The sequence below is a fragment of the Emys orbicularis genome, chromosome 19 (genome assembly GCF_028017835.1).
Source record: "Emys orbicularis isolate rEmyOrb1 chromosome 19, rEmyOrb1.hap1, whole genome shotgun sequence".
NCBI classification, from domain to species: domain Eukaryota; kingdom Metazoa; phylum Chordata; order Testudines; family Emydidae; genus Emys; species Emys orbicularis.
The window spans coordinates 4,245,532-4,266,381 of record NC_088701.1 but is presented as its reverse complement, the minus strand read 5'-3'; the positions used below and the strand labels follow the sequence as shown (position 1 = coordinate 4,266,381).

Here is a 20,850-nt window from a genome sequence, read left to right as displayed (position 1 = left end):
CAGACTGTCTGCTCACAAATCTCTGTTCTCTTCTTAGGTCCGGCTGGAGCTGCTGCACAACCCAGTTTTCTGCAGCGCATCCACTTCCAAGGCTAAATACTGGCAGATGCTTGACATCAAAGCCAAGTCCTCCCTGGCCGTGCCATTAGTGATTGTCCCGCTGCAGCTGGGATCTCATGACATTGAGGTCAAGGGAGCAGTGTGGAGAAGTTCTTTGTCTGATGGTGTGAAGAAGAAACTGAAGGTTGTGGTAGGTATCAGGTGATGGGGGCGTGATGTCCACTGGAGGGCAAGAGGCAGGAAGCCAGATTGGCTGGATTCTGGAATTGGTGCTGTACCTTAACCTGTTAAATTAACACTCTGCATCTCCATCCTCATCCCACTAAGTCCCCTCCTCTGTGGCAACTACAGCAGGGCTGGGGCTGGCCTGGTTATCTTGCACTCAATCCTCTGAGCCGTCATATAAGAGACCTAGGTTCAGTCCCTCAGGCGCAGGGTCTTGCTCCTTGGACCAGTGTGTGCTGGAATCAGTGCACCCAGGGAGAACCTCATATCACTCAGCAGAGAGAGCTGAGCACAGGAGCAGTATTGGTGGGTTGCGAAGGGCATATTGGCCTGCTCCAGGAGATCACTGCAATGCTGGGTGAGAGGAAGAGACTCATAGACTCATAGACTCATAGACTTTAAGGTCAGAAGGGACCAATATGGTCATCTAGTCTGACCTCCCGCATGATGCAGGCCACAAAAGCTGACCCACCCACAACAGAATCTTCCAGCCTGCGACCCCTGCCCTATGCTGCGGAGGAAGGCGAAAAACCTCCAGGGCCTCTGCCAATCTACCCTGGAGGAAAATTCCTTCCCGACCCCAAATATGGCGATCAGCAGTACCCCGAGCATACAGGCAAGATTCTACAGCCGGACCCTCATTTTACCCGCGATGGCACGTTAATGCCTAATTGACTAAAATCACGTTATCCCTTCAAACCATTCCCTCCATAAACTTATCAAGCCTAATCTTGAAGCCAGAAAGGTCTTTCGCCCCCACCGTTTCCCTCGGAAGGCTGTTCCAAAATTTCACCCCTCTGACGGTTAGAAACCTTCTTCTAATTTCAAGCCTAAACTTCCCCACGGCCAGTTTATATCCATTCGTTCTCAGAGCCTCCACTGAAGATCAGGGAGTAGAAAAGTCCTTCTTCTTCGAACGCGTGCTCATAGTGATTCCAATTAGGTGTGCGCGGGCTCCGTGCACGGCCATCGGAGATCTTTTACCCTAAGAACACCCGGTGGGTTGGCTGTGGAGCCTCCTGGAGTGGCGCCTTCATGGCGCTGGATATATACCCCAGCTGACCCAGCGCCCCCGCAGTTCCTTCTTACCGCCCGTGATGGTCGTTGGAACTGTGGAGCTCGGCTTTGCTGCTCTCCACTCTCCCTAGCGTTTTTTCTCTCAACAGTTATTAATAGTTTGTTAATAGTTTATAGTAGTATAGTTATAGAGTTTTATATAGTTGTGGTGTAAATCTTTCCCTCCTCCCCGCCGGTAGGTTGGGCTCATGCCCAAAGCTCCAGGCTTGAAACCCTGCGCGTCCTGCTCCAAGCCCGTGCCAACGGGCGACCCTCATGACTCTTGTCTAAAGTGTCTGGGGGAATCTCATCAGACAGAGAAGTGCAGGATCTGCAAAGGTTTTCGGCCCCGGACTATAAAGGAGCGGGACTTTCGTTTGCGACAGGAACTCGTGGAGGCGGTTCTTAGCCCTCAACCCCCAGCACCGTGCCAAGACCCAGCACCGAGCGCTTCGATGTGCAGCGCCCCAGCGGCAACGGTAGGAACTGCACTGTGGTCGGACTCTGATAGAGACCCACGGCACCGGTGTTCCCTGGCACCGCAACCGACATCATCGATCCGGCACCGCTCCCATTCACCTGGTCAGAAGCGGCACCGTAGATCAGAAAAGACTGGCCCACCTCAGCAGACGCCAGCCTCCCTGGATCCGCCCTTGGCGCCGCATCACGTAGAGGACTGACCAGGGGCACAAGGGCCGTCTTTGGCACCATTGACTAGGGACTGAGAGCTGAGCCGTTGAGTCCGGTGCGTCTGGACTCCCCAACGCATAGCGTGGTTGAAGTCCAGTTGCGATTGACTCCGGACACATTTGCGGCTGCAAGCGATCTGATTGCTATGACAGCTTCGGCATCCCCTCAGCAGACAAAGGTACCGGTTCCTGCTCATGTGGCCCCATCTCGGGGCAAACCGGCCCTTATCCCTGCCGGCACTGTCGGTTGAGCCACGGCACCGATCCCGCTCTCGGCCCCGTTCCTGCTCCCGACGTCGCTTGCAGTCCTGATGTCGCTCGCAGTCCCGGCACCGCTCTCCTTCGCAGTGCCGGTCGTACTCGCGGCACTGGTTGTACTCGCGGCACCGATCAGACTCCTGGCACTGCTCTCAACACCACGCTGTACGCTGGTCACCGTCCAGGAGCAGATCTCGGTCCAGACGCCACTCCCGACGACGATCACCGTCACAGACTAGGTCCAGGTCCCGACACTGCTCCCCGTCGCAGTACCGCTCTCCATCTTGGAGGTACTGATCCCCATTGCATCGACGTGACTCGGCGCAGACCTGCTCTGCACCACTGTGGCCATCACGTTCTGCCTCTTGTTCAACGGAGTCGGACGTGGGGTCATGTCTGTCCGACCGCCACCACTTGGATCACAGCCACCTGGACTCAGGGGCTAGTCATTGGCAGGTGCAGGGACAAGGTCCTGTCCAAGAGTCTACTCAATGGCCCTTTTGGACACTCTGGGCATACCACCAGGCCCAGGGTGCTCCGTCAGGGGCTTCTCGTTCAGCCCTCTCCGAGCTGCGTGTGCCAGAGGCCACCATCAGCCGTCCTGCTCCTGGGGGCATGGAAACTGGGGCGTCGTCCATCCAGGCTCCAGACCCTCCTCCAACTCCGGTTCCTGGCCCAGACGCTGAGGTCGCGGCCTCAGGACGCCAAGACCTAGCTCAGCAAGAGGCCCCAGATGATCCTCTTCCTTCCGTGGCCTCCTCCTCATCCTCACCTGATGAGGCGGTGGCGGGAACTGCTATTTTGGGTCCCCCCCACAATAGACCTCTGTGCCCACCAGGACCTCTTACGTAGGGTGGCCCAGAATATGAACCTCCAAGCAGAGGAGGTTATAGAGGTGGAGGACTCTGTGGTTGACATTTTGTCCACAGAGGCTCTGTCTAGGGTGGCCCTACTACTCATCCGGACCATCCAGACCACAGCCAGAACAATCTGGCAAACGCCCACGTCCATTCCTACGACTGCTAAAGGGATGGAGCGGAAGTACTTCGTCCCCTCCAAGGGATATGACTATTTGTACACGCACCCACAGCCCTGTTCACTGGGGGTGGCCTCAGTGAATGAGAAGGAGCGCCATGGTCAGCAAGCCCCGACACCCAAATCAAAAGAGGCCAAACGCCTCGATTTATTTGGGCGCAAAGTCTACTCCTCGGGCGGTCTTCAGCTCCAGATTGCAAACCAGCAGGTGCTCCTGAGCCGATTACAACTATAACTCTTGGAACTCCATGTTAAAGTTCAAGGAGCTGGTTCCTTCGGAGTCCAGAGAGGAGTTTGGGGCCCTGGTGGAAGAGGGCAAGACAGTGGCGAGGACCTCATTACAGGCCTCGTTGGACACTGCAGACTCTGCCGCTCGGACCCTCTCTTCAGGGATTGCAATGAGGCGTATATCTTGGTTGCAAGCTTCCGGCTTACCACCAGAGCTTCAGCAAACAATACAGGATCTCCCCTTTGATGGAGAGGGCCTGTTTTCAGATAAAACTGACTCGAGGCTTCAGAGCCTCAAGCACTCAAGGGCCATAATGTGATCGCTGGGGATGCACACACCGGCTACCTAGCGGAAGCCATTTAAACCTCAGCCACAACGCTCCTATCCCCCTCCTCGGCTGAGGCAGGACTTCTATAGGAGGCAGGGGCACAATACCAGGAGGAAACCCTCCAACCACCAACCCGGCCAGGGCCCTTCCAAGCCCTCAGCGGGCCCTAAACAAAACTTTTGAAGGGACGCTCAAGGACAAGGTACCAGACCTTGGTCAGGATCCTACCCCACCCTTCCTGACTCGTTTATCCCGTTTCCTCCGTGCTTGGTCCCTTATAACCACGGACCGTTGGGTTCTTTGCACGGTGGAAAGGGGATACTCTCTCCAATTTTCTTTCTCCCCACCCTCCCACCCTCCCTCCCTGTCCCTCTTCAGGGACCCTTCTCACGAGCAACTCCTCAGTCAGGAGGCTCAAACGCTCCTATCCATGGGGGAGATCGAGGAGGTTCCAAGGGAGCTAAAGGGCAGGGGTTTTTACTCCCATTATTTCCTAATTCCCAAGATGAAGGGCAGGTTTTGGCCTATCCTGGACCTGCACGGACTCAACAAATTCATGGTAAAGTTGAAGTTCTGCATGGTCTCCTTGGGCACCATTATACCTTCCCTAGAGACTGGTACGCCGCCCTCGACATGAAGGATGCATATTTCCACATAGCAATCCATCCAGCACACAGACACTTCCTCCGCTTTGTGGTCAACCGCGAACATTATCAGTTCACGGTCCTTCCGTTTGGCCTTTCCACAGCCCCCAGGGTGTTCACCAAATGTATGGCAGTCGTGGCAGCCTCTCTTGGTTGGAGGCGGATACAGGTATACCTGCATCTCGACAACTGGCTCATCCGAGATCGCACCAAAGAACAGGTGCAGTCCCACATTCAAGTGGTTACGGACACATTTTGTCGATTAGGTCTTCTCATCAATGTGTCAAAGTCGACTCTAGAACCAACCCAGAGAATAGAATTCATCGGGGCGGTCCTAGATTCTGTGCATGCCCGGGCCCTCCTGCCAGATGCTCGTTTCCACGCTCTGACGGGCCTCATTCGTAGCCTTCAAAGCTTCCCAACCTCAACGGCAAGAACGTCCTTGAGACTTCTAGGACACATGGCTTCCTGCACGTACATGACCAGGCATGCCAGACTACGGCTCCGTTCGCTTCAAGCTTGGCTGGCGTCAGTCTACTGCCCGGGTCGAGATAACCTGAACCTGGTGGTAACTGTTCCGGGGGAAGTCCTGGCCTCTCTCCGCTGGTGGCTAGACCCCAGGGCAGTATGCGGAGTCTCCTTCCACACACCCCAGCCATCCTTGTCTCTTGTTACGGACGCGCCAGCCCTGGATTGGGGCGCCCGTCTCGGGGACATCCAGACACAGGGCCTGTGGACCCCATCCGAACTCTCTTTCCACATCAACATATGGGAACTGATGGCAGTACATCTAGCTTGTCAAGCCTTCCGAGACCACCAGCATAGTCGCTGTGTGGTGGTCCTCACAGACAACACCACGGCCATGTTCTACATCAACAGGCAAGGCGGGGCTCGTTCCTCCCCTCTCTGTCAGGAGGCCATTCGACTGTGGGAGTTCTGCATAGCCCACTCCATTCACCTGGTGGCTTCGTTCCTCCCAGGGGTCCAGAACACGCTGGCGGACCCCCTCAGCAGATCCTTCCACGCCCACAAGTGGTCGATCCGTCCGGATGTCATTCACGCCATCTTCCTAAAGTGGGGATTTCCCCAGGTTGACCTGTTTGCCTCACGCAGCAACTGGAAATACCCGGTGTTCTGCTCCCTCCAAGGTCGCTCCCCGGGCTCCCTCATGGATGTCTTCCTACTCCCGTGGACGAACCGATTATTCTACGCCTTCCCACCATTTCCCTTCGTACACAAGATCCTGCTCAAAGGACGCAGGGACAGGACTCAACTGATACTAGTCGCCCCGGCGTGGCCCAGGCAACATTGGTACACCACGCTGTTGGAGATCTCCATGGACGTCCCAGTTCCACTGCCCCTTTTTCTGGACCTGATCACTCAGGATCACGGCCGCCTATGTCACCCCGACCTACGATCCTGCCACCTCACGGCGTAGATGCTGCATGGCTGAGCCATTCAGAATTCCTCTGTTCTCACTTGGTGCAGCAGGTCCTGTTGGGCAGCAGGAAACCTTCCACTCAGGCCACATATATGGCTAAGTGGAAGCGATTCTCATGCTGGCGCACTCACCACGGCACGCCCCCTCTCCAAGCGTCTATGCCTCTCATTCTGGACTACCTCTTGAGCCTGAAACAGCAGGGTCTGGCGACATCATCTATCTGAGTTCACCTGGCGGCCATCTCGGCTTTTCACCCAGGTGCGAATGGTAGATCTGTCTTTGCTAATCCCATGGTCAGCAGGTTCCTCAAGGGCCTGGACCGTCTCTACCCACAGGTGCAGCAGCCAGTCCCTACATGGGACCTTAACCTGGTCCTCTCCAGACTCATGGGGCCCCAGTTTGAGACGCTGGCCACCTGCTCTCTTTTATACCTCTCTTGGAAAACAGCTTTCCTCATCGCTACCACGTCAGCGAGGCGTGTCTCCGAACTCAAGGCCCTTATCTCGGAACCACCTTACACAATCTTCCATAAGGATAAGGTGCAGCTGCGACCTCACCCAGCTTTTTTTCCATATCAACCAAGATATTTTCCTCCCGGTTTTCTGCCCAAAACCGCATGCCAGTCATCAGGAACAATGTCTGCACTCCCTTGATGTTCGTAGGGCCCTTGCCTTCTACATCGAGCGTACGAAGCCATTCCGAAAAATGACCCAGCTCTTCATCGCGGTGGCGGACCGCATGAAGGGCCTCCCGGTCTCCTCTCAGCAGATCTCTTCTTGGATCATGTCCTGTATCCATGCTTGCTATGATCTTGCCAGTGTCCCGATCCTGCCTCTTACTGCTCACTCCACAAGAGCTCAGGCTTCGTCGGCAGCTTTCCTGGCCCAACTACCAATCCAGGAGATCTGCAGAGCTGCTACTTGGTCTTCAGTACATACCTTTGCTTCGCACTATGCCATTGTCCGGCAAGTGGGGGGAGGGATAGCTCAGTGGTTTGAGCATTGGCCTGCTAAACCCAGGGTTGTGAGTTCAATCCTTGAGGGGGCCACTTAGGGATCTGGGGCAAAATCAGTACTTGGTCCTGCTAGTGAAGGCAGGGGGCTGGACTCGATGACCTTTCAAGGTCCCTTCCAGTTCTAGGAGATGGGATATCTCCATTAATTTAAAAAAAAAGCCAGAGACGATGCGGCATTTGGTAGAGCGGTCCTTCAATCCACATTACTTCACCCCGATCCCACCGCCTAGGTAAGTCTTGGGACTCACCTAATTGGAATGGATATGAGCAAGCACTTGAAGAAGAAAAGACAGTTACTCACATTTGTAACTGTTAGTCTTCAAGATGTGTTGCTGATATCCATTCCAAACCCGCCCCCTTTCCCCTCTGTGGGCTGGTCCACACTAAGCCCCCAGTTCGAACTAAGATACGCAACTTCAGCTACATGAATAACGTAGCTGAAGTCGAAGTATCTTAGTTTGAACTTAAAGGTACTTACCGCAGGTCCACACGCGGCAGGCAGGCTCCCCCGTCGACTCCGCCTACTCCTCTCGCGGAGCAGGATTACCGGCGTCGATGGCGAGCACTTCCGGGATCGATTTATCGCGTCTAGACAAGACGCGATAAATCGATCCCAGAAGATGGATTGCTTGCCACCGAACCAGCGGGTAAGTATAGACGTACCCTGTCAGAGTAGCTGGCAAGAAGGAACTGAGGGGACACTGGGTCAGCTGGGGTATATATCTAGTGCCATGAAGGCGCCACTCCATGGGCCTCCAGAGCCAACCCACCGGGTGTTGCTAGGGTAAAAATTCTCTGACGGCCGTGCACGCGGCGCGCACACACCTAATTGGAATGGATATGAGCAACACATCTAGAAGAACAACAGTTACAAAGGTGAGTAACCGTCTTTTCAGGGAGGTCACAGAGCAATGATGGAATGAATTGAGCTTCTCACTTCCTCACCCTGCCAGACTCTGTAAGCCAGATTCATAAGAACGGCCATACTGGGTCAGACCAAAGGTCCATCTAGCCCAGTGTCCTGTCTTCCAACAGTGGCCACTGCCAGGTGCCCCAGAGGGAATGAACAGAACAGGTAATCATCAAGTGATCTATCCCGTCGCCCATTCCCAGCTTCTGGCAAAAATTCCTCCCGTTCATCAGTGGTGTTATGCCAGGGATGATTTTGGCCTAGGGACTTCTCCTTGGATGCATCCTAACCAGGATGCAAAATGAAAGGGGACACTGCCTGAGGCTGAGGTCAGATTCCAGACTCATTGGGATGGAACCTGATCTCAGTTTCACTTGACCGCTGACTTCCAGTGGAGTCATTCCTGATTCACGCTGATCAAAAGATCAGCAAGTCGCTCACCTTTTCCTACTGCTCTTCATTGTCTCTGAATGCTACTGTGCTTACTATACTCTTGTCATTCCTTTCTAGCCTGAAGGGATAAGGATGAACAAAACAATTATGTCTGTCGTATTGGATCCATCTGCGAAAGGACCAGGTGAGTAGCCAGACTGTTTTGCCTTTACGTGGCGCCTCTCATCCTGAAGGTCTCAAAAAATTCCACAATCTATAGCTAAATGAGGGTATCTCTGTTTTTGGAGCCCTTGTATCTAACCCAAACCCTTAATCGAATCTGCAGCAAAGTTCCCTGAAAAATACTACCCTGGCATCCGATCATGCGTGGGAGATTTCAGAGGGATTGGTTTCGTGTTGGCTGAGATGGAGGTCAAAATCAGGCTCATCACAGAAGACTAGAATCAGCAATATGCAGAGCAATTCTGCTGCCACTGAAATGCAGCCACCTCTGCCTGCCCCGTATTCATAGCTTCCTGATTCCCATCTCAGCTGCCCCCACCCTCCCTTTGCCCTAGCACATCAGTGGATTGTGAAGGGCTTTCTATGAGCGTTGAAGAGTATTATTCAAGAACCAGCAGCAAAGCTCACCCGGCTGGACGGATGGCATTTCACTATCTCTTTTCCCCATCCTTCCTTTTCAGGGGGAGTCCAGGAAGTGAAGGTGAAAGCGGCAGATATAGATGACATGGTTCCAGACACAGAATCGGAGACCAAAGTCAGAATACAAGGCAAGGGCCTCTGATTTGAAAGTGTTTCATGCTTTAGAAACAGAGTGAAGGGAGCAATGAATTCTTCTCTCGTAGCCACACTCGCAGGAGGTGAACCGATTACCCACCTGGTTCTGTTACAACTGTCTACGTGCACTATCGAGCATTAATGGCCAAGATACAGCAAAGTCATTGTCGGCGTGTGGCTAAACAAGGTGCTCACAGGAGAGACAGGTGCACAGAAATAAGGAGCGCCCAGGGGGCAGCCTATGTCGTTGGACAGGATGCCCTAGTGCAGGGGTCTCAAACACACAGCCTGCGGCCCGCAGAGTTATTTGCTGCAGCCCACCAAGCTCCGCGCGCCCCTCCGCCCTGACCTCCACCAAGTTATTCCCTGCGGCCGCCAAGCTCCCCTTACCCGTTGTCCCCCCTTCCCCCAGCGTGCTGCGCCCCCGCTCCTTTGCCTACCTCCAGCCGCTTCCCGCCGTCAAACAGCTGTTTGTTGCTGGGTTAGGATCCGACCTTCATGGGGTTTGGGTGTGCTCAGCACCGTGCAGGATTGAGCTCTCAATCCGCCACTGCCCGCAGAGAGGTCTGTCTGTCTCTCTGTCCCCACCAGCGCCTGCTCTCGGTGCTCGAATTCACGCCGTGTTATTTCCTTGGACAGGAAACCCTGTGACAAACATTGTCGAAAACTCCATCGACGGGGCCAACCTGAAGCACCTCATTGTGACGCCGTCTGGCTGTGGCGAACAGAACATGATCAGCATGACCCCCCCCGTCATCGCCACCATCTACCTGGACAGCACCGAGCAGTGGGAAAAGATCGGGGTGGAACGCAGAGCGGAAGCCATCAAGTTGATCATGCAAGGTAAGTACTTCTCATACCAGACAGCAAATCCCTCTTCAGGCTCGCATTAGGGACACAGGAACTGCGGCACAGGACTGGCCCTGAGGTCCATCTAGTCCAGTAGCCTGTCTCGGAGAGTGGCCGGTACCAAATGCTTCAGAAACCTCATGTTAAGCACATTGGGTGATAGATAGAGAGTCCAGGGATCAGGCAGGTAGCCTGGCATTCAGGGGACACCAGTTCAGTTCCCTGCTCTGCCACAGACTCCTGGTGTGATGTTGGACAAGTCACTTAATCTCTCTGTGACTCCATTTCCCCCCTGCAAATGGGGAGAGTCACAGTGCCCTGCTGCACAGGGGGGTTGTGAGGGTAGATGGCAGGAGCTCCGCAAGCTCCCACCGGCACCTGGATCGTGGCCCTGCCTGCACTCTGCCCTTCCCCACGAAGCCCCTCCGCTTTTCCCCTCCCCCTGTGGGCCACTCACGCTCCACCCCGAGGCCCCACCCCACTAGGCTTCTTCCCCCCAAGGTCTTGCCTTTGCTCCACCTCTTCCCGCCCCCATTCTGCCGCTCACGCCTCTCTGTCCCTTCCTCCCCCGTCACTCACCCATAAGGCAGGAAAAAAGTGGGAGGGGCCATGTCCCCCTGGCCCCCCCGTTCCGGCACCCCTGGTATTTACATTGAGGATTATGAGGCACCCCGGTACTATGGGATGGTCGTGGGGTGGAGGCCATTCACCCACAGTTCAAATCCGTGTCAGGTTGGCACTTGGTATCAAGGAAGGATAGAGAATCTCATCACCATTGAGAGAACTTGGTAGGTTTCAGCCTAGCTCCTGAAGGAACAGGTGTCCCTTTCCCTACACCCCGAGCCCCTTTGTGGGCCGCCTACATTAGGTGCGGAGTCTGAACTACAAACATCCCATCCCTTAAGCTTTTACAATATGGGGAAACTGAGGCAGGCAGTGTCTTGCCCAACATCACATCACGCAGTGAGCGACAGAACTGAGAACTGAACCCAGGAGTCCTAACTCACAGCACCTTGCTCCAAACACTAACTCACCCTCCCCTCCCGGAGCCTGGCATAGAACCCAGGCATCCCACCTCCCAGGTCCCCATACACTCTATTCACTTGACCCCGCTCCCACCCTGAAGGGAGGATTTATGCTGGTGAGGAATGGGGCAGTGCCCATGCCAATCGGCTTCCCCACCAGACAGGTTTCTGCCTTTGCTTCCCTTGAGTTGCTGTGCTGTGTTCCTCCTGAGAGACGCCTGCAGAAAGTGGAGAGCCACACAACTCAGACAGCCGCGGCAGGGGTCACAGCTCTGATTTCGTTTGCGTTACGCATGTAAAGTCCTCATTAGACGCTCACCAGACATCGCACAGCTCCTTCTTACTCTCCCTGTTTCAGGTTACACGCAGCAGATGGTTTACAAAAAACCCGACTTCTCATACTCTGCTTTCAAAGACCGGCCATCAAGCACTTGGTGAGGACAGTGGGTTTTCTAATGCACCCTCTTTATCAGCGTTAGCCTGACCCTACACATGCAATACGTGAGCCAGAGCAAGTCAGTCTCCAGCCCAAAACCAGAAAGCAAAGGTCAACACATACAATGGGAAAAAAGTACCCAATCCAGCTCCCACAGATGGCAATGGAAAGACGCCCAAAGATGAGACAGGCACCCGGCAGGATTTACAAAAGCACCTAAGCGGAGTAGGGGCTTAATTCCCTTTGAAATGGGAGTTGGGTGCCTAGCTCACTTAGGCATGTCAAGTATGCCTATTTGCATATTTAGGTGCCTAAATACCTTGTAAATGTGGCCCCCAGTGATTTCAGTGACAGTTCAGTGTGGGTGAGTGGATGGCTTGAGGGATTGGTGATGAATAAGGTGAAGATTTAGTCATGGGTATTTTCTGACTGCATCCAGCCGCCCACAGTCCCGAGGCCCCTGGGCACTGCTCTCAGACTGCCCCCAGGTTGGCCCCTGGGCAGGGCCGGCTCCAGGCACCAGCAAAGGAAGCAGGTGCTTGGGGCGGCCAAAAGAAAGTGGCGGCAGGTCCGGGTCTTCGGTGGGAATTCGGCGGCGGCTCCCTCAGTCCCTCTCTTCCTCTTTGAGCTGCCGCTGAAGTGCCACTGAAGAGGAAGAGAGGGAGCGAAGGACCCACTGCCGAATGAAGCGGCACGATTGAGCTGCCGCTGAAGTGCCGCCGATTGGCTTTTTTTCTTTTTTTTGTTTTTTTTTCCGCTTCGCCGCTTGGGGTGGCAAAAAAGCTGGAGCCGGCCCTGCCCCTGGGACTGCTGCTGCTCAGGCAGTCCCCGGGGCCAGCCCACCAGCCGCTGCATCTGTGGAAGTCCTGGAACGTCATGGAATCCGTGACTTCCGCGACCTCCGTGACAGACTCGCAGCCTTAGTAATGAACTCCAGGTCCTTTCACTTTAGGTGGCTAGTTTGTCGCTGGCTCAGACTAACCGTTACCATCTTGACGGCTGTTCACTGGCTTGTGTGAAGTTGAGTTTGGTGACTCTCCAGTCCAGTTCCCAGTGGGCAGCTGTCCACAGCGGGCCCCCAACCCCACCATCCTGGTCATACCACTGCACGCGGCGAGAGCTCGGTACATCTCAAGTAGAGCCAGCCGTAATAGGGAGCAGTGTCTGGATGCGCTTTTCCGGACAAGCGGTGACATTTTCCCTAGCTCCTGATCACTCAGGTTACCATAAACTGGCCCACATGAACCTCACTCCATTTACTGCTGTGAAACGTCTCAACTTTCACACTGAAGGCAATTCAGGGAAGGCAGGAGTGACCGTGATGTGATTGATTCTGCCCTCAGGCTGACGGCCTACTTGGCAAAGGTCTTTGCCATGGCTAAGAAATTGGTGCCCATTGAAAACCAAGTTATCTGCGGAGCAGTGAAATGGCTGATCCTGGAAAAGCAGAAACCGGATGGTGTCTTCCAAGAAGATGCCCCCGTAATCCACGGAGAGATGGTTGTACGTGTTTCCTTTGACTTTTACACACCAATCACTACCCACCTCAGTCATCACAGCAACTTGTTGATTCATAATTCAAAGGGACGTCTTACTGGGCTACATCCCAAAGTCTGTGCTCACGCAGACTGATCTCCTCTCTCTCTCTCTCTCTCGCATCAGTGGAACAACCCAGTGCAGTTACCTGGGCAGCAGTGAATGGAGATTCAGGCCCAATGGGCCAGATTGTATCTATTTAGTCCTTAGTGAACTTCATGGAGTCTTTGCACTTCTCCCTTGTTGGGGGTAAACTTTCTGCTGGGAGTAGATCATTTTTGGTTTTGTTGTTGTTCGGGGTTTAGGAGTGGAGGGGGGGGTCATTGTTGGAGTTAGGGGTGTCAGGGTTTAGGGCATGTCAGTGTTAGGGTTTATTAGGTAAAAGGGGGTGTCGGTGTTGGGCTTTTGGGGTCTCAGTGTTAGGGTTTAGGAATTGAAGGGAGTGTCAGGGTTTAGCAGAGGTGCTGGAAGTAGGGGTGCATGGGGTGCTGCAACACCCCTTGGCTTGGAGTGGTTTCCATTATATACAGGGTTACAGTTTGGTTCAATGGCTCTCAGCACCCCCACTATAAACATTGTTCCAGCACCCCTGGGGTTTAGGGCTGTCAGTGTCGGGGTTTAGCGCTGCCAGTGTCTGAGTTTAAGGGGTCTCAGGCTTAGGGTAGAAGGGGGTGTCCGTGTCTGGGTTTATTAGATAGAAGGGAGTGGGGTTAGTGCTGTGAGTGTTGTTCTCATGGTGGAAAGACATCTCCAAAGGGGATAGTTTTGCAGCATTTACTAAAGACACTTAGGCTCTGGCCTGGCCTGATCTCCCCTGGGCATTGGTTCCCCTGCCAGCTGCCCTCGACTGAGAATGCCTTGTCCTCACCTCTCATGCACTTCATCCCGGGCTTAGTGATTTGCATTGCCCCAGAGGAGTGCCGCTGTCTTGGTGGTTCACAGGCCAAAGTTTGGTCTTTGATGTCACTGGGGCTTGATCCATTAACGCACGGGAAGCTGCCTGAGAGCTAGACGTGGGACCTGAGCACCGGCCTTGTGAGCTAAATTCTCTCACGCTGGTTTAATACGAAGCATCTTTATTGACTTGGATGGAGTTCTTCCACACTGACAAAGGAGTAACTGAGATCAGAACGTGGCCCATTGCACGACAGGTGTCCATTAGCCCAAGGGAGGTTCAGCAATAGGTCTGGCCATGACTGAGAGTCCATTCTTGGGTAGCTTTCTAGGAAGCATGTGTTCTGCTATAATTTCCTATGCTGAGGGTCTGGGATTAATTCTTTCTTTTCATGGTACTCAGGGGACTTTCTTATCCCAAATCTGTCCCTTGCTCCCCTTTAGGGAGGGTACAAGGGTGCTGAGCCTGATGTCTCTTTAACGGCTTTCGTGCTGATTGCCTTGGAAGAGGCCAAGGACATCTGCAAGGATCAAGTCAACGTGAGTATCTCTGCACTGTATATTAACTTCTACGTTGATACCCAGGTTTTCCCATCTTTACATCCCCTATGAACCACGCCCCGTGGCACGTGGAATTTGCTGGGGAAGGAGTTAGTGGCGTTGCCAGATAGTCTTCTCTTCCTCGCACACCCGTTGAGGAGCTCAGGTCTCGAATGTCTGGGATGCAGCCTTCGGATTCCCCCAACAATCTCGCAAGAGTCTGCCAGGAAAATGAGAGAAGCTGGGCTTGGATATTTATCATATGAAAAAAACAAGCAGAGAAAAATGATTTAAAATAACGTAGAGACCATCTTCATACATTGGAAAGAAGCAATGAGTCCTTATTTGGGTTTGGCTTCATCTTGCTATGGTTTAACGGCCTTCCCATCTACAGAAGGAGAGAATATCAGAATACAAGGCTTTCAGGATTACAAGCTGGGCGGGTTTAAGTTTCCTGTTATTATTATAATTATTATTTATAGTGAGGTAACCCCTTGGACCCTCAGTTCAGGACCAGAGATCCCATTGTGCCAGGTGCTGTACAAACACCGAACCAGAAGACAGTCTCTGCCCCAGAGAGTTTGCAATCTAAGCATGCAGGAATATTTAGGGGAACTGAACGTGTCAGGGAATTAGTTACGGGACATTGATGAAGGAACAGAAGTTTGACACCGTGTAGAATTAAGCATGAAGGTTTATTACACATAGTGCTGGAGGAATGTCACTTCGCTTATTAGGCTAAACAATTGATTAAAATAGATCATATAGGGTGCCAATGGGTGGAGAGAAGTGACGGGGTGGGAGTTCCCGAGCCCCTGGATAGGTTCTAGCAGCAAGACAGAATGAGCACAATAAGCCATTAGTCTAAAAGATTACATAATGGCTCTGCCCATAGCTCAGGTTAACATATTTGCTAATATACAGGTGATATTCCTCAAAATTCCTCTTTTGCAATGTGTAAGTTAAATCCTTATTTTAGATCCATAGAGATGACGGTGGCTCTTTTCAGACAGGTTGGCCCACAGGTACATACCTGGAGGGTTTAAAGCAAAAGAACATAAACAGTACACAGCCATACACAATTGTGTGTGGTTTACCCTTGCATTTCTGCAAACTAGGATTGGCATCTGTGCTGGAGGATGCATTTGTGAAAGGGAGGATGCCAGAACTCATGCTATCATGTTAGGCCTCTCCCTGAACTCTGGTTGGCATTTGGAAAGAATGTACCGTTATTTTCTTCCTGAACCAGCGGGCAGACTTTAAAGCTCCTTTCAGTGAGTTGTGTGCCTGCAACTTCTGATATGCCTACCAATTACTGCTTTTCATTTGGAGTTATGCTGACTCAGCTTATCTCATGTCTACTTGAAACAAACAAGGTTGTCTTTAGTTTATTCCAGCTTTTTTTTTAGCCATATATTGTTTATTGTTAACTAGGCCACATGCCTCAGACCAAGCTGTGGAATTTGGGGCCTATGTGAAAGATTCTTGCCAGAAACAGTGGTCAAGATCTTACATACATATGATTGGGATTTTGTCCCTTCAATTGATTTACTTATTTAGATTTAAAATCATTTTTAAAAGATGCATATACAATGCTCTAGCACAGGGGTCGGCAAACTATGACCCGTGGGCCGCATCCTGCCCATCAGATCTTTTAATCTGGCCCTCAAGCTCACGCCAGGGAGCGGGGTTAGGGGCTGCTCCGTGTGGCTCCCAGAAGCAGCAGCATGTCCCCACTCCGGCTCCTATGTGTAGGGGCAGCCAGGGGGCTCCGCACGCTGGCCCCGCTCCAAGCGCCACCCCCGCAGCTCCCATTGGCCGGGAACTGAAGCCAATAGGACCTGCAGGGGTGGCACCTGCAGATGGGGCAGCACGCAGAGCTGCCTGGCTGGTGCCACACCTCCATGTAGGAGCCTGCATCCCAAACCCCTCATCCCCAGCCCCATCCCAGAGCCCTCAACACCCCCACCCCATACCCCAACCCTCTGCCCCAGCCTCCTGTACCCTGAACTCCTCATTTCTGGGCCCACCACAGAGCCCACACCCCCAGCCGGAGCCCTCACCTCATCCCACACCCCAACCCTCAATTTAGTGAGCATTCTTGGCCCACCATACAATTTCCATATCCAGATGTGGCCCTCAGGCCAAAAAGTTTGCCCACCCCTGCTCTAGCACCCTGCCACGTCATTAACCACAGTTACATCCCCCAGGGTTAAAGTGATCATTTCAGTAGGAACTCAGCTGGCCAGACAGCAACCGAACCTCCTTCCTACCCCCTCATCATTAGGAGAAACAAACCCTCAGCCCTCTCCAAGGACCCTATCAAAGAGGTGTCCTTTGCAACACGCTCAGGTCACCACATTTGAGCTATTTCAGGCCAAGCTGTGGAACAACTTCCAGAGTCTTGGAGCCCTTGTAGAGAACAGCCTGGCAGCTGCCCCCTCTCTTTTATAGTGCGGGGGACCAAGCTGACTGCAGCTGTAGCAGTACGGCATGAGGAGAGAGGCAACCATCTGTAGGGTGAAGACAGCGTGGCCTAGTGGGTAGCGCACTGGACTAGGTTTCAGGAGACTTGAATTCTCATCCCACACCTGCTGGGGGACCTCAGGCAAATAACATCCCTGCTCTGTGCCTCAGTTTCCCTTTCTGTAATTTGGAGCTAACAAGACTAACCACCTTTGTAAAGCGCGTGGAGATCTGCTGAGAAAAAGTGTAATATAAGAGCTTGGTACCGTTAGATCCCGTGCCCCGGTCAAACTGACATGGGGACGACACTACCCTCTCTCATCCCAGGGAGGCTTGCTCAGCCGCTGTTCCATTCGTGGGGCTAAACAGAGGACATCCTCCTCCAGAATTGCCTCCATATTTCTTCTTCAGGCTTGCCAGTCCTACATTTGCTCCATATGCGCTTTGTTCTCCTGTACACTGTCTGTCCACTATTTTCTTGGCCATCCTCTTGTTTTCCACCTGTAAACGTTACTCTCAAATGCCTCCTTAACAGGATTCCCTCTTCATCCCCTCTTTGTACATGCCCATCACATCCTCCTCTCTTCCAGCTTCTGTCTCATACCACAGACCAGGGCCAGATTTAGGGGCAGGCAATCCAGGCGACCGTCTGGGGTGCTGGGCTGGGGGGAGGAGGAGCACCGGGCTCGGGGTGCTGTTTTTGTTGTTAAAGACAAAAGGGAAAATCGAATGTTTGAAGTATAACGTTTCCGGTATTCCGTATGTGGATTCATTTTTCACTAACCTCCTAGAATGTTCTGGACCGATAAACTTTGTTTCTATAAGCTTAGAGGAAACCAATTTTTTTTATTTGCTTATATATGGCATGAAAAAATACAGATTTACAGCTCCCAGCATGCAAATTTATCATAAGCACATAAGAACGGCCATACTGGGTCAGACCAAAGGTCCATCCAGCCCAGTATCCTGTCTACCGACAGTGGCCAATGCCAGGTGCCCCAGAGGGAGTGAACCTAACAGGTAATGATCAAGTGATCTCTCTCCTGCCATCCATCTCCACCCTCTGACAAACAGAGGCTAGGGACACCATTCCTTACCCATCCTGGCTAATAGCCATTAATGGACTTAACCTCCATGAATTTATCTAGTTCTCTTTTAAACCCTTTTATAGTCCTAGCCTTCACAACCTCCTCAGGCAAGGAGTTCCACAGGTTGACTGTGCGCTGTGTGAAGAAGAACTTCCTTTTATTTGTTTTAAATCTGCTGCCCATTAATTTCATTTGGTGGCCCCTAGTTCTTATATTATGGGAACAAGTAAATAACTTTTCCTTATTCACTTTCTCCACACCACTCATGATTTTATATACCTCTATCATATCTCCCCTTAGTCTCCTCTTTTCCAAGCTGAAAAGTCCTAGCCTCTTTAATCTCTCCTCATATGGGACCCTTTCCAAACCCCTAATCATTTTAGTTGCCCTTTTCTGAACTTTTTCTAATGCCAGTATACCTTTTTTGAGATGAAGAGACCACATCTGTATGCAGTATTCAAGATGTGGGTGTACCATCAATTTATATAAGGGCAATAAGATATTCTCCGTCTTATTCTCTATCCTTTTTTAATGATTCCTAACATCCTGTTTGCTTTTTTGACTGCCTCTGCACACTGTGTGAACGTCTTCAGGGAACTATCCACGATGACTCCAAGATCTCTTTCCTGATTAGTTGTATCTAAATTAGCCCCCCATCATATTGTATGTATAGTTGGGGTTATTTTTTCCAATGTGCATTACTTTACATTTATCCACATTACATTTCATTTGCCATTTTGTTGCCCAATTACTTTCTGGAAATCTAAGTACACTATGTCCATTGGATCCCCCTTGTCCACATGTTTGTTGACCCCTTCAAAGAACTCTAATAGATTAGGAAGACATGATTTCCCTTTACAGAAACCATGTTAACTGTTGCCCAACAATTTATGTTCTTCTATGTGTCTGACAATTTTATTCTTTACTATTGTTTCATTTAATTTGCCTGGTACTGATGTCAGACTTACTGCTCTGTAATTGCCAGGATTACCTCTAGAGCCCTTTTAAAATAGAATCCTAGAATATCAGGGTTGGAAGGGACCTCAGGAGGTCATCTAGTCCAACCCCCTGCTCAAAGCAGGACCAATCCCCAACTTTTTTTTTGTCCCAGATCCCTAAATGGCCCCCTTAAGGATTTAACTCACAACCCTGGGTTTAGCAGGCTAATGCTTAAACCATTGAGCTATCCTCCCCCCTCATTGTGTTACATTAGCTATCTTCCAGTCGTTGGGTACAGAAGCCGATTTAAAGGACAGGCTACAAACCATAGTTAATAGTTCCGCAATTTCACATTTGAGTTCTTTCAGAAATCTTGGGTGAATGCCATCTGGTCCCAGTGACTTGTTACTGTTAAGTTTATCAATTAATTCCAAAACCTCCTCTAGTCACACTTCAATCTGTGACAATTCCTCAGATTTCTCACCTACAAAAGACGGCTTGGGTTTGGGAATCTCCCTAACATCCTCAGCTGTGAAGACTGAAGCAAAGAATTCATTTAGTTTCTCCTCAATGACTTTATTGTCTTTAAGTGCTCCTTTTGTATCTCGATCGTCCAGGGGCCCCATTGGTTGTTTAGCAGGCTTCCTGCTTCTCATGTACTTAAAAAACATTTTGTTATTACCTTTTGAGTTTTTGGCTAGCCATTCTTCAAACTCCTCTTTGGCTTTTCTTATTACATTTTTACACTTAATTTGGCAGTGTTTATGCTCCTTTCTATTTACCTCACTAGGATTTGACTTCCACTTTTTAAAAGATGCTTTTTATCTCTCACTGCATCTTTTACATGGTTGCTAAGCCACGGTGGCTCTTTTTTAGTTCCTTTACTGTGTTTTTTAATTTGGGATACATTTAAGTTGAGCCTCTATTATGGTGTCTTTGAAAAGTGTCCATGCAGCTTGCAGGGATTTCACTCTAGTCACTGTACCTTTTCATTTCTGTTTAACTAACCCCCTCACTTTTGCATAGTTCCCCTTTCTGAAATTAAATGCCACAGTGTTGGGCTGATAAGGTGTTCTTCCCACCACAGGAATATTAAATTTTATTATATTATGGTCACTATTTCCAAGCAGTCCTGTTATAGTTACCTCTTGGACCAGATACTGGGCTCCACTCAGGACTAAATCGAGAGTTGCCTCTCCCCTTGTGGGTTCCTGTACCAGCTGCTCCAAGAAGCAGTCATTTAAAGTATCGAGAAATTTTGTGTCTGCATTTCATCCTGAGGTGACGTACCCAGTCAATATGGGGATAATTGAAATCCCCCACTATTATTGAGTTCTTTATTTTGATAGCCTCTCTAATCTCCCTTAGCATTTCATCATCACTATCACTGTCCTGGTCAGGTGGTTGATAATAGATCACTTCTGTTATATTCTTATTAGAGCATGGAATTACTATCCATAGAGATTCTTCTATGGAACATGTGGATTCATTTAAGATTTTTACTTCATTTGATTCTACATTTTCTTTCACATATAGTGCCACTCCCCCCCTCCCCCGCAATGATTGTGTCCCATTGATTGTCCTCACTCCACCAGGTGTCTGTGATGCCTATTATATCAATATCCTCCTTTAACACGAGGCACTCTAGTTCATCCATCTTATTATTTAGACTTCTAGCATTTGTGTACAAGCACTTTAAAAACTTGTCACTGTTTATTAGTCTGCCTTTTTCTGATGTGTCAGATTCTTTTTTATGTGAATGTTTCTCATCTGATCTGGCCCTTACATTATCCACTTCCATCCTCTCCTCCTGACTAAATCCTAGAGAATCTCTATCAATAGACTCTCCCCTAAGAGAAGTCTCTGTCTGATCCACGTGCTCCTCTGCAGCAATCCGCTTTCCCTATCTCTTAGTTTAAAAACTGCTCTGAAACCTTTTTAATGTTAAGTGCCAGCAGTCTGGATCCACTTTAGTTTAGGTGGAGCCCATCCTTCCTGTATAGGCTCCCCCCATTCC

At 51.0% G+C, this 20,850-nt stretch overlaps 1 pseudogene; it reads left to right on the top strand.

Moving 5' to 3' along the window:
- The window catches only part of LOC135891780 (complement C3-like), a 91,691-nt pseudogene that overhangs the window by 49,502 nt on the left and 21,339 nt on the right, over positions 1 to 20,850 (top strand).